The sequence below is a fragment of the Grampus griseus genome (genome assembly GCF_964374135.1).
Source record: "Grampus griseus genome assembly, chromosome: 7".
Taxonomy (NCBI): Eukaryota; Metazoa; Chordata; class Mammalia; order Artiodactyla; family Delphinidae; genus Grampus; species Grampus griseus.
In genome coordinates, this window is record NC_139001.1 from 98,822,247 (window position 1) to 98,834,305 (window position 12,059).

A 12,059-nucleotide genomic window follows, 5' to 3' on the forward strand; every position below is an offset into this window, starting at 1 on the left:
TAGATGGTCTGCATGGAAGAATACCAGTGCAGTTGAAGGCGAGGGAGCTGTACTAACAACAGGGGAATAAATGAATGTATGTGTATTTGCTTTGGAGACATAACATGCCAAATCCATCTTTCTCAGTTCTGAGTCCAGGACACTGAAAGCTAGACCTTCGCCCTCCTGGCAGGAGACTGAAAGAGTCTTCTCTGGGATATATGACTAGCCCATGAAGAAAGACATGACATTAGAAAAATACTGACATCAGAAATCTCCCAATTAAACGACCCAGTCTGATGCTCATGTAGGAAAATTCACATCAGACCAGCCCATCTCTCACATCCTCAGAGCTTCCAGTCAGTATTTTAGTATCACACTCTTAAGTATTGTCAAATATGAAGACAATGTATGAGGTATCTACGGAAAGCTAACCTGGAAGACAGAAAATAAAATAAAGAGAAAAAAGTAATGTTGAAGAAATAAAGGTCAAATAAATGTCAAAAACATCACAGAGAGAAGTGACTGTAACTATGAAATAAGAACAGAATTCTACCCCCAAATAAATGAACAAACAAGTAAATAAATGGAATGTTCCAAAAACATAAAGAAGGTCTTGAAAATTAAATACAATAGCAGAAATAAAAATCTTCGATAGAAAGGTGAAAATATAAAGTGGAGGAATTTTATCAGCAAAAAGAAAAAAAGACGGAAAATAGGAGATAAAAAAATTAGAAAACTGATCATGGAAAATTAGCATTAAAAAAGAGGAAAAGATAGAGAAGATGGAGAGGAGGAGCTACCTAATAATCTGAATTTCCAGACCAAAAGATTTACCAAGTGAAAACAGATTCACAATGGTACGACATTGTGAAATTTCAAACATTTAGGGCAAGGAGAAGATCCTGCAAGATTGTAAAGAGGAACAAAAAAAAATCCAGATCATACACATAGGATCAGTAATTAGTGAGAATAAAAATGTTCCCCCAAACGTGGTGAAGGCGATTGTTCTATGGTCATGTTAACAAATGGCCATTTAAATGGTTTTAAACTCACTTAACTCAATCAAAAGCAACACCCACAGATGAACATGCCTTTGCAAACCAACCAATCAGCATGAGTTGCTCACTTCTGACCACTGGCCCATTAGGGATGGACTCACTCCAATAAAAACACCCAAGAAACTGTGATTCTGCAGATGGCAACCCACTGAAGCCTGTGAGAGTCCACCAGTCCCTGAACTCTGTGCTTCCCCAAAGCCCCAGACAAGCTTAACAGTCTGCTTTGCTTGGAGAGACTGTGCCTGAGCAGCATAGCTCTCCTTTACTATAACAAGCACTAAATTCAGCTTTGTTCTTTTATTTCAGATATTGAGTGGTGGTCTTATCAACATTTGACATAGAATTTTAATTTCTGAACAGGAGCACTGGAAGCTACAAAGCAATGGAGAAAGGCTTTCAAAATTCTGAAGGAAAATAGTTAACAACTTAGAGTCTACACCCAACCAAACTATCATTTACATATGAAAATTTCTTTAAAAATACATTTTTAGACATGCAAGATCTTAAACAATTTATTTATCATATACCCTTTCTTGGGAAGTCACTGGATGAAACCAAGCAATAAGAAGATGTGGGTTATGGTAAACAGGAGATCCAATATAGGAAAAAAGCAAAAGACAGTCCAAGGACCATGGTCAAGAGAGTCCCAGGATAGTATTTATACCCCACAGCAAACCAACCCATGTTGCAGCTTGTATCAGCTACCTAGTGCTGCATAACAAATCAATCTAAAATGCAGTGGCTTAAAACAAACCATTAAGCTCACACATTCCTGGCATTTCTTCTGGCTGATCCTAGCTAGGGTCATTCACGCATCTGTGGTCTGTTGGCAGGTTAGCTGGGGTTGATTGTTTCCAGATGGCCACACTCACATGTCTGACAAGTGGTGGTGGTGGTTGGAGCCACTGTGGTGACTGGGCTATATTTCTCTCCTTATCCAGCAGGTAAACCTTACTCTTCACATGGCAGCAGGACTCCAAGAGCCCAAAGCACAAGGACTTTTCCAACTACTGTGCCGTGCTTGTTAACATTTCATTGGCCAAAGCAAATCACATGGTCAAGTTCAGAATTAAAGTGGAGAGTATACTTAAAGTTGCAGAGCAAAGGAACATGGCTACAAGAAAGGGAATTGTTGGACATTTCTGTTAGCAATCTACCACAGAGCTTAGCAGAAGTTTCTAGGAGAAAATTCTTTAAGAAAATGAAATTTGTAAAATGTCACTGATGTGTCTGAACATGTTGAGAGAAGATTTAGACAATTGTTAAAGATTTTGGTGTTGACTTCATGACAAATATAAAGATAACTAAGCAAAGGAAAAAAAATAGGCCATTATTAACTCTGAGGATAACAATGTTGTTAGCAAATAAAACTAACCATAATTTACAACAGATTTAGTGGTCATTAGTGTTTAATTAGTCGTAATTCAGCCAGTTAACACTGAATATTGAACTAATGAAAATTACAATTTGACCGAATTATGAGAAAAAAGAGTACAAAAAGTGAGGACAGGTAGTGGGGCAGGAAGGATAAAAGAGAGCTGAGTCCTACTCTTCCAATCCTCTTCCTGAATGGAAAATCAAGATATCTTATCTAAAACTGGAAAGTCAAGAAGTAGCAGTGCAAAAATGTTATCTAGCAAAATGGAGGCAAATACCAAAATAATCAGGTGAAAGAGGTGAAACTGGTGCCTCTGGGAAGGAGTAAATGGTATGTGAGGGGACGGGGACCTGCTGTGTTTCACAAAAGGCCACAGAGAAATATTTGTCTTTAAAATTATGTGCATCTTAACTTAAGTACAAGTCACAACCGAAAGCAAAAAGGCAGAGAAGAAAGTGATCGGTGTATTTAATCCAGACTGATACACAATAATCTCTGTCTAACATCAAGTGACAAAAAGCAAAATGTAGAATAGTTTGTATACTAAGCTATTATTTGCATTTTAAAAATGGAGCAGCAAATATAAATATAGGCTTGTATCTGCACAGAATAATTCATCAGAAAGCTCTGCTGAGTTTACCTTCAAAATAAATCCCCATTCTGGGAATTCCCTGGTGGTCCAGCGGTTAGGACTCCACGCTGCAGCGGGTGCGGGTTCAATCCCTTGTCGGGAAACTGAGATCCTGTGGGCAGAGGGGCAAAAAAAAAAAAAAAAAAAAAAATCCTGATTCCATCCGTATCTCACCCCTCTGTTGCTCTAGTCCTAGGAAAACCATCACCTCTTGCCTACACTAGGTCAGCAGCCTTCTCGTTGCTTCGGTCTAGTCACCACACAGCAGCCCAAGGCATCCGGTTAAAAGAGAAATTAAATGACATCATCCCCCTCACCCTTCCCGCCCCGTTCAAAACCTTTAAAGTTTTCTTCATCAGGTCAAATAAAACCAGACTCCTCACCAGGTCTCCACAACTTCCTGTGATCCTGTTCTGACCTCATGCTCGTCCTGTTCTAGCTCATTCTTACTACAACTCATGGTCCCTCTGCCTAGAGTGCTTTTCACAGATGCTGAGGCTGGCCTGTTACCCAGATCTCTGCTCAGATGTCAGCTCCTCAGAGGGACCTTTCCTGGTCCCTGTCTCTGTACTCTCCCTCCCCCGTCATCACCTACCTGTCCTTGTCTCTCACCTCACCCTGACTTACTTGTCTTCATAGCACTGATCACCACTTGACATTTAATTGTGTATTGAATGTTTAGTTGTTTATTAGCTCTCTCCCCTAGCAGCAGGTACAGACCCATGAGGAAAGACCCCGAGTACTCAAAACAGGGCCTGGTCCATAGTAGCTATTAATACATCTCCTTTGAATAAATTAATATACAATGAAAAATACAGGAGAAACCCCCCCCCCCAACTATTTATAGTGGCTGCTTTGAGGAAGGGAACTGGGATCTTGGGTGTCAGCGGTGAGAGAACAAGAGAGAAGGTCTTTTCACTTACCCATGACCTTTAACACCTCCAGCACCCAGGGTCCAGACAGCACACCAAGGTGGTGCTCTAGGGTGAAGAAGGAAAATGTGAGAACATCCGTTTAGATATACTTTTTTCCTAAAAGAAAGAAGGCATTATTAACATTCAATTCATACATTTTGAGTACATGTATATAATTTATAAATTATATTCTGAATTGCATGTTCAACATATTTTCATTGACTAGGGTATAAAACTTAAAAGTTTGGTCTGTAAGTTTGAGATAAAGCAGATGTGTTTGATGTGTCTCATACCATTTTAAAATTGTTTGAATCAACATTAAAATCCAGAGATTTCACATAAAATCCCAGACGTCTGTGTTGTTTGAGAAACCAGAGTTGCTGGCAATACGGGTCCTTTGATTCCCTCGGGCGATGTGGGCACAGACCCATTTAAAAGGCAAGTGGATCCCCGCTCACTGAGGTTTTTTTCCCTGTTGGCTTCCTGTAGGTTTTCAGATTCAGCTCACCTCACTCCCTGCAGGCATTTTACTTTATGACCCTTTTCTGACTGTTTCTCAATCTCAGCCAAATCATTTTTATCTGATAGTGAAAGCGCTGAAATTCACTAATAATCAACTTAAAACAAAACAAAAATACTGAGCTCAGAGCTATCCCTGTTTTTACACTACACTTACTCTTGCAATCTGCTGAGTAATGGGGGCAGAGCAGGTGCTGGCACAACCATGATTAACTGAAGGTGTGTCCCTGTGAATCACAGTTGCTGGGATGCGTGCCGGCTGAGAGCAGGCTGAGAACCACTGTTCTGTAGTCTGCAATTTCTCAATTATATACAGTCCTTCTTTGTTATATATGTAGCTATATCTCCATAGAAACCTCTTGTAAGGACTACTGAGTGTATAGTACTCCTGAGTTCCTCAGAGTATCAAGTATTAAGGATATTTAATAAAGGCTTGTTGGTTAAGTGATTAACATAAAAAAAACCCATGGATACTGCCCGTGCTTATAACTTATATCACCATGGTTTGCATAGTTAAATATATAGGGCTTTGATATAATAACTGGATGAATGGATGGATAAATGAATGAATAAAGTTTATAATATCCACCTTGATCATAATCATAGATACTGTTGATTAAGCATTATCTGTGGACTGGCCACTGAGCTAAGTCCTTAACATCATTCTCTCATTTAATCTTCACAATCATTACATACGGCCAGTTTTTGGTTTTAATACTATAAAAAAATAAAATAAGCCTTAGAAAAGTGAAATAAGTAGTCCAGAGCCACATACTACTAAACGGCAGATCCAGGATTCAAACCCAGGGCTTCCAAAAGCCAGTGGTCTTTACTAAGCAATACCAACAACGAACAAACCAACCAACACTCTGGGTGAGAAAATGAGATGCTGAAATTTCTCCAGTAAAATATTCTCATCCAGTGACGTGGTTGTCACTGAAAATAAATTCTAAAAATCAGCATATTCTGCAGGAGCAGAAGTTAAACATGTCTTTAGCCAATTAATAGATGGGGAAAAACACAGGACATTCAATGTAGAGCTCAGGATAAGTACATGACTAAGGGAAGCTGAAACCTTGAAAAACAGTAGACAACTGGAAATTACTTGTTACAAAAATGGGTAGTTGCTTCTTGGCCACAACTTCTATTTATTACAGATAAAAAGTAGTGACAACCAATTTTTTTTTTTTTTAAATATAAGATCAAAATTCCAGTTTCAGTCATCCAACAGGAACATTTCCTTCATGAGAAAGGCGCCATTGGGCTGAAGGGACATAAACAGCTTGAAGGCTTCGGTTCCACACCCAAGGGCTTTACCATACACTAGAGATGCTGAGAAGTCTACTGACACGTGGCTGGAAAAGAACATTAAGGCAAGTGAGGCCCAAGCTGGAGGGTCCTGCCAGCCAGGCTGAGAATGTTGGACAGATGGCTGTCACTTAGGATTCAAGGGTTAAGAGGCCACTCTCTGCCCAGGCTGCACACAGCACCACACTCTGTGTGTTCACCATGGAGAAAAAGAGATATGGTAACCAGAGTCCTTCACGAGATAAGATAAAAACCTTAAGTAAATTAAGTGGACTTGTTCTGAACATGATAAAATAAGGGGTTTAGATGACAGAGGGTGAGGCAGCTGCTGACTAAGAAGAGATCTACATATTTCAACATGAGAAAAGGCAGTTCAAGGCAGCTTGTTTAATGGAAAAGAAAATATATTAGATGGAAAGTTGTGTCTGGTGTGTGTGTGTGTGTGTGTGTATGTGTGTGTGTGCAGAATTATAAATGAAAAATCCAAGAAAAACTCCTAAGCTGGCTGGTAGACCATTCATGGGTGATGTAAAAGAAGTTTTTTATTTACTTTTTAAATTTTTCTATTTTTTTCTCTAATAGAACAAATAATACATGAATATACTTTCCTTGTAAAATTATAAAAGTTACAGGTCAAAATAAAGTCCCTTTTGGCTATCTCTCAACTGAATCCTGCCCAAATCCCTACACCTCCTCAAATGATCCTTTTCTGAAATTTGAAGTGCAAGCACATGTGGTATTTGAGCATGATGGGAAAAAAAAAAAGAAAGGAGAAAAAGCTTGCAGTAATAGTAACACTAACTCCCTCTTATTAAGCAGGTGCTATGCTAGATAGTTTACATATAAATTATTAGCTCATTCAGCAAATGTTCTGTGAGCAACTAAATGCCAAGGACTAGGAATACAACAATGACCTCAAAGAATTTGCAGTCACCTCCTAGCCTGGTGTCCCTTCCACCATATACTGATAAAGAAAGCAAGACTCCGAGAGATTAAGCAACTCACCCAAGGTTGCCGTGAGATAAGTGGTAATACTGGGGTTCGAATCCTGGCCTGTATATCTTCAAAGACTGACCCTCTTTCTTCCACTACCACTCAACTGTTTTCAAACTGTTTTAAAAGCAATAGTCTTTTAAACTGTTTTTAATGCAAACAGAATAACTTTATCACATCACAGCTCAATGCAGGAAAAAGATAAAAGTGGCAGCACTTTGGTTCATTCAGTGGTCTACCTGTAAAAATAAATTTGTTCCTATTAAGAGGACTAGATGAAATTTCTTACGGCCTGATACCTCAAAGCCCCAAGTCTGTTGTTAAGAAGCTCTAGGGACAACTAGTAAACATTCAAGTTGATCAAGATTCTCAGAGCTGGTGAATTCCAAACCTGAAAGTGCCTGGGAATCACAGATTCCTGTCGCTCTCCCTACTACTTATGAGCCCTAATCTAATACAACTGGTGTCCACGTAAGAAGAGCAAATTAGGACAAACACACACAGAGGGAAGACCATGTGAGGAAACAGAGAGAAGATGGCCATCTACAAGCCAAAGAGAGGTCTCAGAAGAAACCTGTCCTGCTAATATCCTGATCTCAAACTTCCAACTTCCAGAATTGTGAGAAGATTAATTTCTGTTGTTTAAGCCACTCAGTCATGGTACTTTGTCATAGTAGCCCTAGCAAATTAACACAGGCAGTATCTGGTATTATTTGCCATTTGAATGCAGAAGAATTAACTGATTCTGTAAGAGAAGAATGAGATAAAGGGGGCAATAGAATAAAAACAAGAAGATGAATTTCACTTTCATCAATTTCAGGAAATGGTGAAGATAAAAATAAATGAATAATGGGACTTCCCTGGTGGCACAGTGGTTAAGAATCTGCCTGCCCATGCAGGGGACACGGGTTCGATCCCTGGTCCGAGAAGATCCCACATGCCGCAGAGCAACTAAGCCCATGCACCACAACTACTGAGCCTGAGCTCTAGAGCGCGCAAGCCACAACTACTGAGCCTGTGTGCCACAGCTACTGAAGCCTGCGTGCCTAGAGCCCGTGCTCTGCAACAAGAGAAGCCACTGCAACGTGAAGCCCGAGCACCACAACAAAGAGTAGCCCCTGCTCGCTGCAACTAGAGAAAGCCCGCACGCAGCAACAAAGACCCAACGCAGCCAAAAATAAATAAATGAAAAAATAAATTTATTTTAAAAAAATGAATAAGAATGGGGACTTCCCTGGTGGTCCAGTGATTAAGGCTCCACGCTTCCAATGCAGGGGGTGCCGGTGTGATTCCTGGTTGGGGAACGAAGATCCCACCTACCATGCAGTGTGGCCAAAAAAAAAAAGAAAAGAAAAGGTGGACGATTGCCAAAATAAACCATTGCTGAGGAAACAGTACCAAGATTACTTACTCTAGCAGCTTCATGAGCTCAATGACAAAGAGGCAAGGAAAAAGTGAGAGGAAAGACTTCCAGGGAAAACATGGAGGTAAAGCACAAAGTAAATGAGAAGCATCATGGCAGGTACCGAACTATTTTAGGAGAAGGAAGTAACATGAGTCCTGAGAGTAAAGGAATTAAAACATTAAGACTTTAAGGAAGTAAAAGGAGTTCAGAGGAAGGCTAGGGGAGCTAAAAATAAAACATATATATGGGCCAAGTGTTTTGTAAACTGGAAACAGGTCACTGAGAGAGCATTAGATCACTCAAGGTTAGAGTCACAGTTTATGGGGATCAGAGAGCAAAGAAATAGGGTATAATTTTAAAACAAGAAGCGAAGTAATATGGGAAGAAAGACTGGGTTTGGCCATCTACACTTTCATTTTTCCTGTAGCCTCTGAGCCAATAATTTCCCCATTTCGTGCCAAGTTTGAAACCAACCAAAATAATAAAATAACTATGAATGGAGGGAAGAAGTGATACATTTCTTTTTTTGCTATGTTGAATAGATTAGACATAATTTATCCAAGGTATAGGTTAGGGGCAAGCCAGTCATCACATGGCCCCGTTTGGAGAAACCACAAAACCTGTGGCTCCTACTGAGAGAAGAGTCATGTTCCACACCACGTGACCTCTCCCACCCTTCCCTAATCCCTTAGCTCTCAGTTCTCCTACCTCAGCTCACTGGAACCAGGAAGGAGCATGTCATCCCGAAGCAACCAATTTTATGGGTTTATGGCCTATGAGGAGGTTTGGCATAGAACCTGTGTCCAAATAGGGATATTTTCGGTCAAGCAGACACCACTATCTCCTAGAAATCTGACATTGAACTGACAAGTTGTGAATAAGTTGAAGCTTTAAGTTATCAGAAAAGACAAACTAAAATCACAAGGTATTCATAGGAGAGTTGAGAAACTGGTGGGTAGAAATAGGAGTAGTGGCAGGGCAGGTGGAGGGAGGCTGAGTCACTGCAATTATGGGATCCCTGAACTTGCCAAGGCAAAAAGATGACTCGGATTGGCAACTCTTCACTGGAAGCCTCTAGTTGCTGAATGACCGCCAGTGTCCACGAGGACTGACGCCATCATTTTTCCTGAATTCCAGAAAGATTCTTAAAGTCTTTACTTCCACAAATATCCTCACAGTACCCCTACTTCCACCACCCAAACGAACCACTGTTCTTTGTAGTGAAAGGATATTGCCAAACACCTCAGTAACAATAGTACTGGCTAACATTTATTTAACACGTATCACGTAACAGGCACTAAGCTGTTAACTTTACATGTTCTTGCTTATTTAATGTTCTCAACAATCTATGAAGCACTATTATTATTCTTACCAATTTATAGGCGGAGATCCTAATTTAGAGAGGCGACCCCACCTGCCCAAGGTCACACAGTGATTCTGTGGCAAAGCTGGTTCTGAATCCAGATGTGTACAACTTCAGAGCCCAAACATATAATTACATTTAACTCCTGTCAAGTCACTTTCTTTGGGGTCACGTTGATACTAGATATTGGGATTCAATTATTCCAAGTCATAAAATTTGAAATGTAATGATCAGAACTTATGGAGGAAAAAAGACTCATCATGAATATTATGTGCTCTTAAATAATATAATCACGCATCTTCTGAAACTTTGGAAACTTCATTGAAGAGAAGTTCTGAAAAATTCCTCCTGAGCAAGGCATGGTGAAGGAAAATTACTAATTTCAGATGCATTATGTGTGCTAGATGTATTATTTTATTTTAATTACAGCACTGTTTAAGGAAAATATGTATTTTTCTAGTTTAACTGTGACCTTTATTTTCCTCACAAAGTTTTAAGCTCCTCAACAATGAATTCTCTACAAAGAGGTTTTTAGAAACCAAACTTGGATATAGAAGAGAAACTACTTTGCATTAAAAAACGAGAAATGGGGCTTCCCTGGTGGCGCATGGTTGAGAGTCCACTTGCCGACGCAGGGGACACGGGTTCGCGCCCCGGTCCAGGAAGATCTCACATGCTGTGGAGCAGCTGGGCCCGTGAGCCATGGCCACTAGGCCTGTGCATCCGGAGCCTGTGCTCCGCAACGGTAGAGGCCACAACAGTGAGAGGCCCACATATCGCAAAAAAAAAAAAAAAAAAAAAAAGAGAGAGAAATGAAACTGTAGAATCTATGCAAGGAAAAGAAGATGTGAAATATAAAGTGCACGATTCCAGCACTTCCAATTATGCTGAAGGAATAACTAAGATTTCTCAAAAATTAGGAAATTTAGCAGAGGTATATAGAGAACATATCTATTTGTATTACCTATAATATTACCTATATATATGTTATCTATAAAAATAATATGTATTACCCCCACGAGGGCATAATTTTTTTGTTTCCTTCACTGCTGGATTCTCAGAAGCTACAACAGCTTCTGGCATATAGTAGGCACTTAATAAAAGTCTGTTAAAGAAAATGAATACATGACCCAAACTCAAGACAGTGAGATTATTCTCTGGATTCTATCTCTAAATTATACATGAATTTGAGCAAGTCCTTTAGCATCGTTGGCTAGAAAATTTATTTATTTATTTGTGAGATTTGTTTATTTAATAGATATTGCGAGAAAATGAGATTTGTCCTATCAAATATCAAAATTAACAGTGTAGTACTCTTTTAAGAATAAGCAAAAAAATTAATGGAACAGACTAGAAAATTTAGATTCTTTTTTTTAAAATTGATTTACAATGTTGTATTAGTTTCAGGTATACAGCAAAATGATTCATATCTATATATTTATTTCAGATTATTTTCTGTGATAGGTTATTACAAGATATTGAGTAGAGTTCCCTGTGCTATAGAGTAGGTCCTTATTTTTAATCTATTTTAAATATATTAGTGTGTATCTATTAATCCCAAACTAATTTATCCCTCCTTCCCCACCCCTTTCCCCTTTGGTAACCATAAGTTTGTTTCTATGTCTGAGTCTATTTCCATTCTGTAAACAAGTTCATTTGTATCATATTTTTATTTTTTAATATTTATTTGGCTGCGTTGGGCCTTAGTTGCAGCACATGGGATCTTCGTTGTGGCATGCAGGATCTTTTGTTGCGGTGTATGGGCTTTTCCTTGTGGCGTGTGGGCTTCTCTCTAGTTGTGGCGTGTGGGCTCAGTAGTTGTGGTATATGGGCTCCAGAGCACGTGGGCTCAGTAGTTGAGGTACGTGGGCTCTCTAGTTGTGGCACACGGGCTCCAGAGCACACCAGCTCAGTAGTTGCGGCACGTGGGTTTAGTTGCCCTGCAGCATGTGGGATCTTAGTTCTCCGACCAGGGATCGAACCAGCTTCCCCTGCATGGGAAGGCAGATTCTTAACCACTGGACCACCAGGTAAGTCCCTGTATCATATCTTTAGATTCCATATATAAGTGATATCATATGATATTTGTCTTGCTCTGTCTGACTTACTTCACTTAGTATGATAATCCCTAGGTCTATCCATGTTGCTGAAAATGGCATTATTTCATTCCTTCTTATGGCTCAGTAATATTCCATTGTATATATGTACCATATCTTCTTTATCCATTCACCTGTTGATGGACATTTAGGTTGTTTCCATGTCTTGGCTATTGTAAATAGTGCTACTATGAACATTGGGGTGCATATAACTTTTGAATTAGAGTTTTTGTCTTTCTGGATATCTGCCCAGGAGTGGGATTGCTGGGTCGTATGGTAGATCTATTTTTAGTTTTTTAAAGGAAACTCCATACTGTTCTCCATAGTGGCTGCACCAGTTTACATTCCCACCAACAGTGTAGGAGGGTTCCATTTTTTCCATACCCTCTTCAGGTTTTATTATGTGTAGACT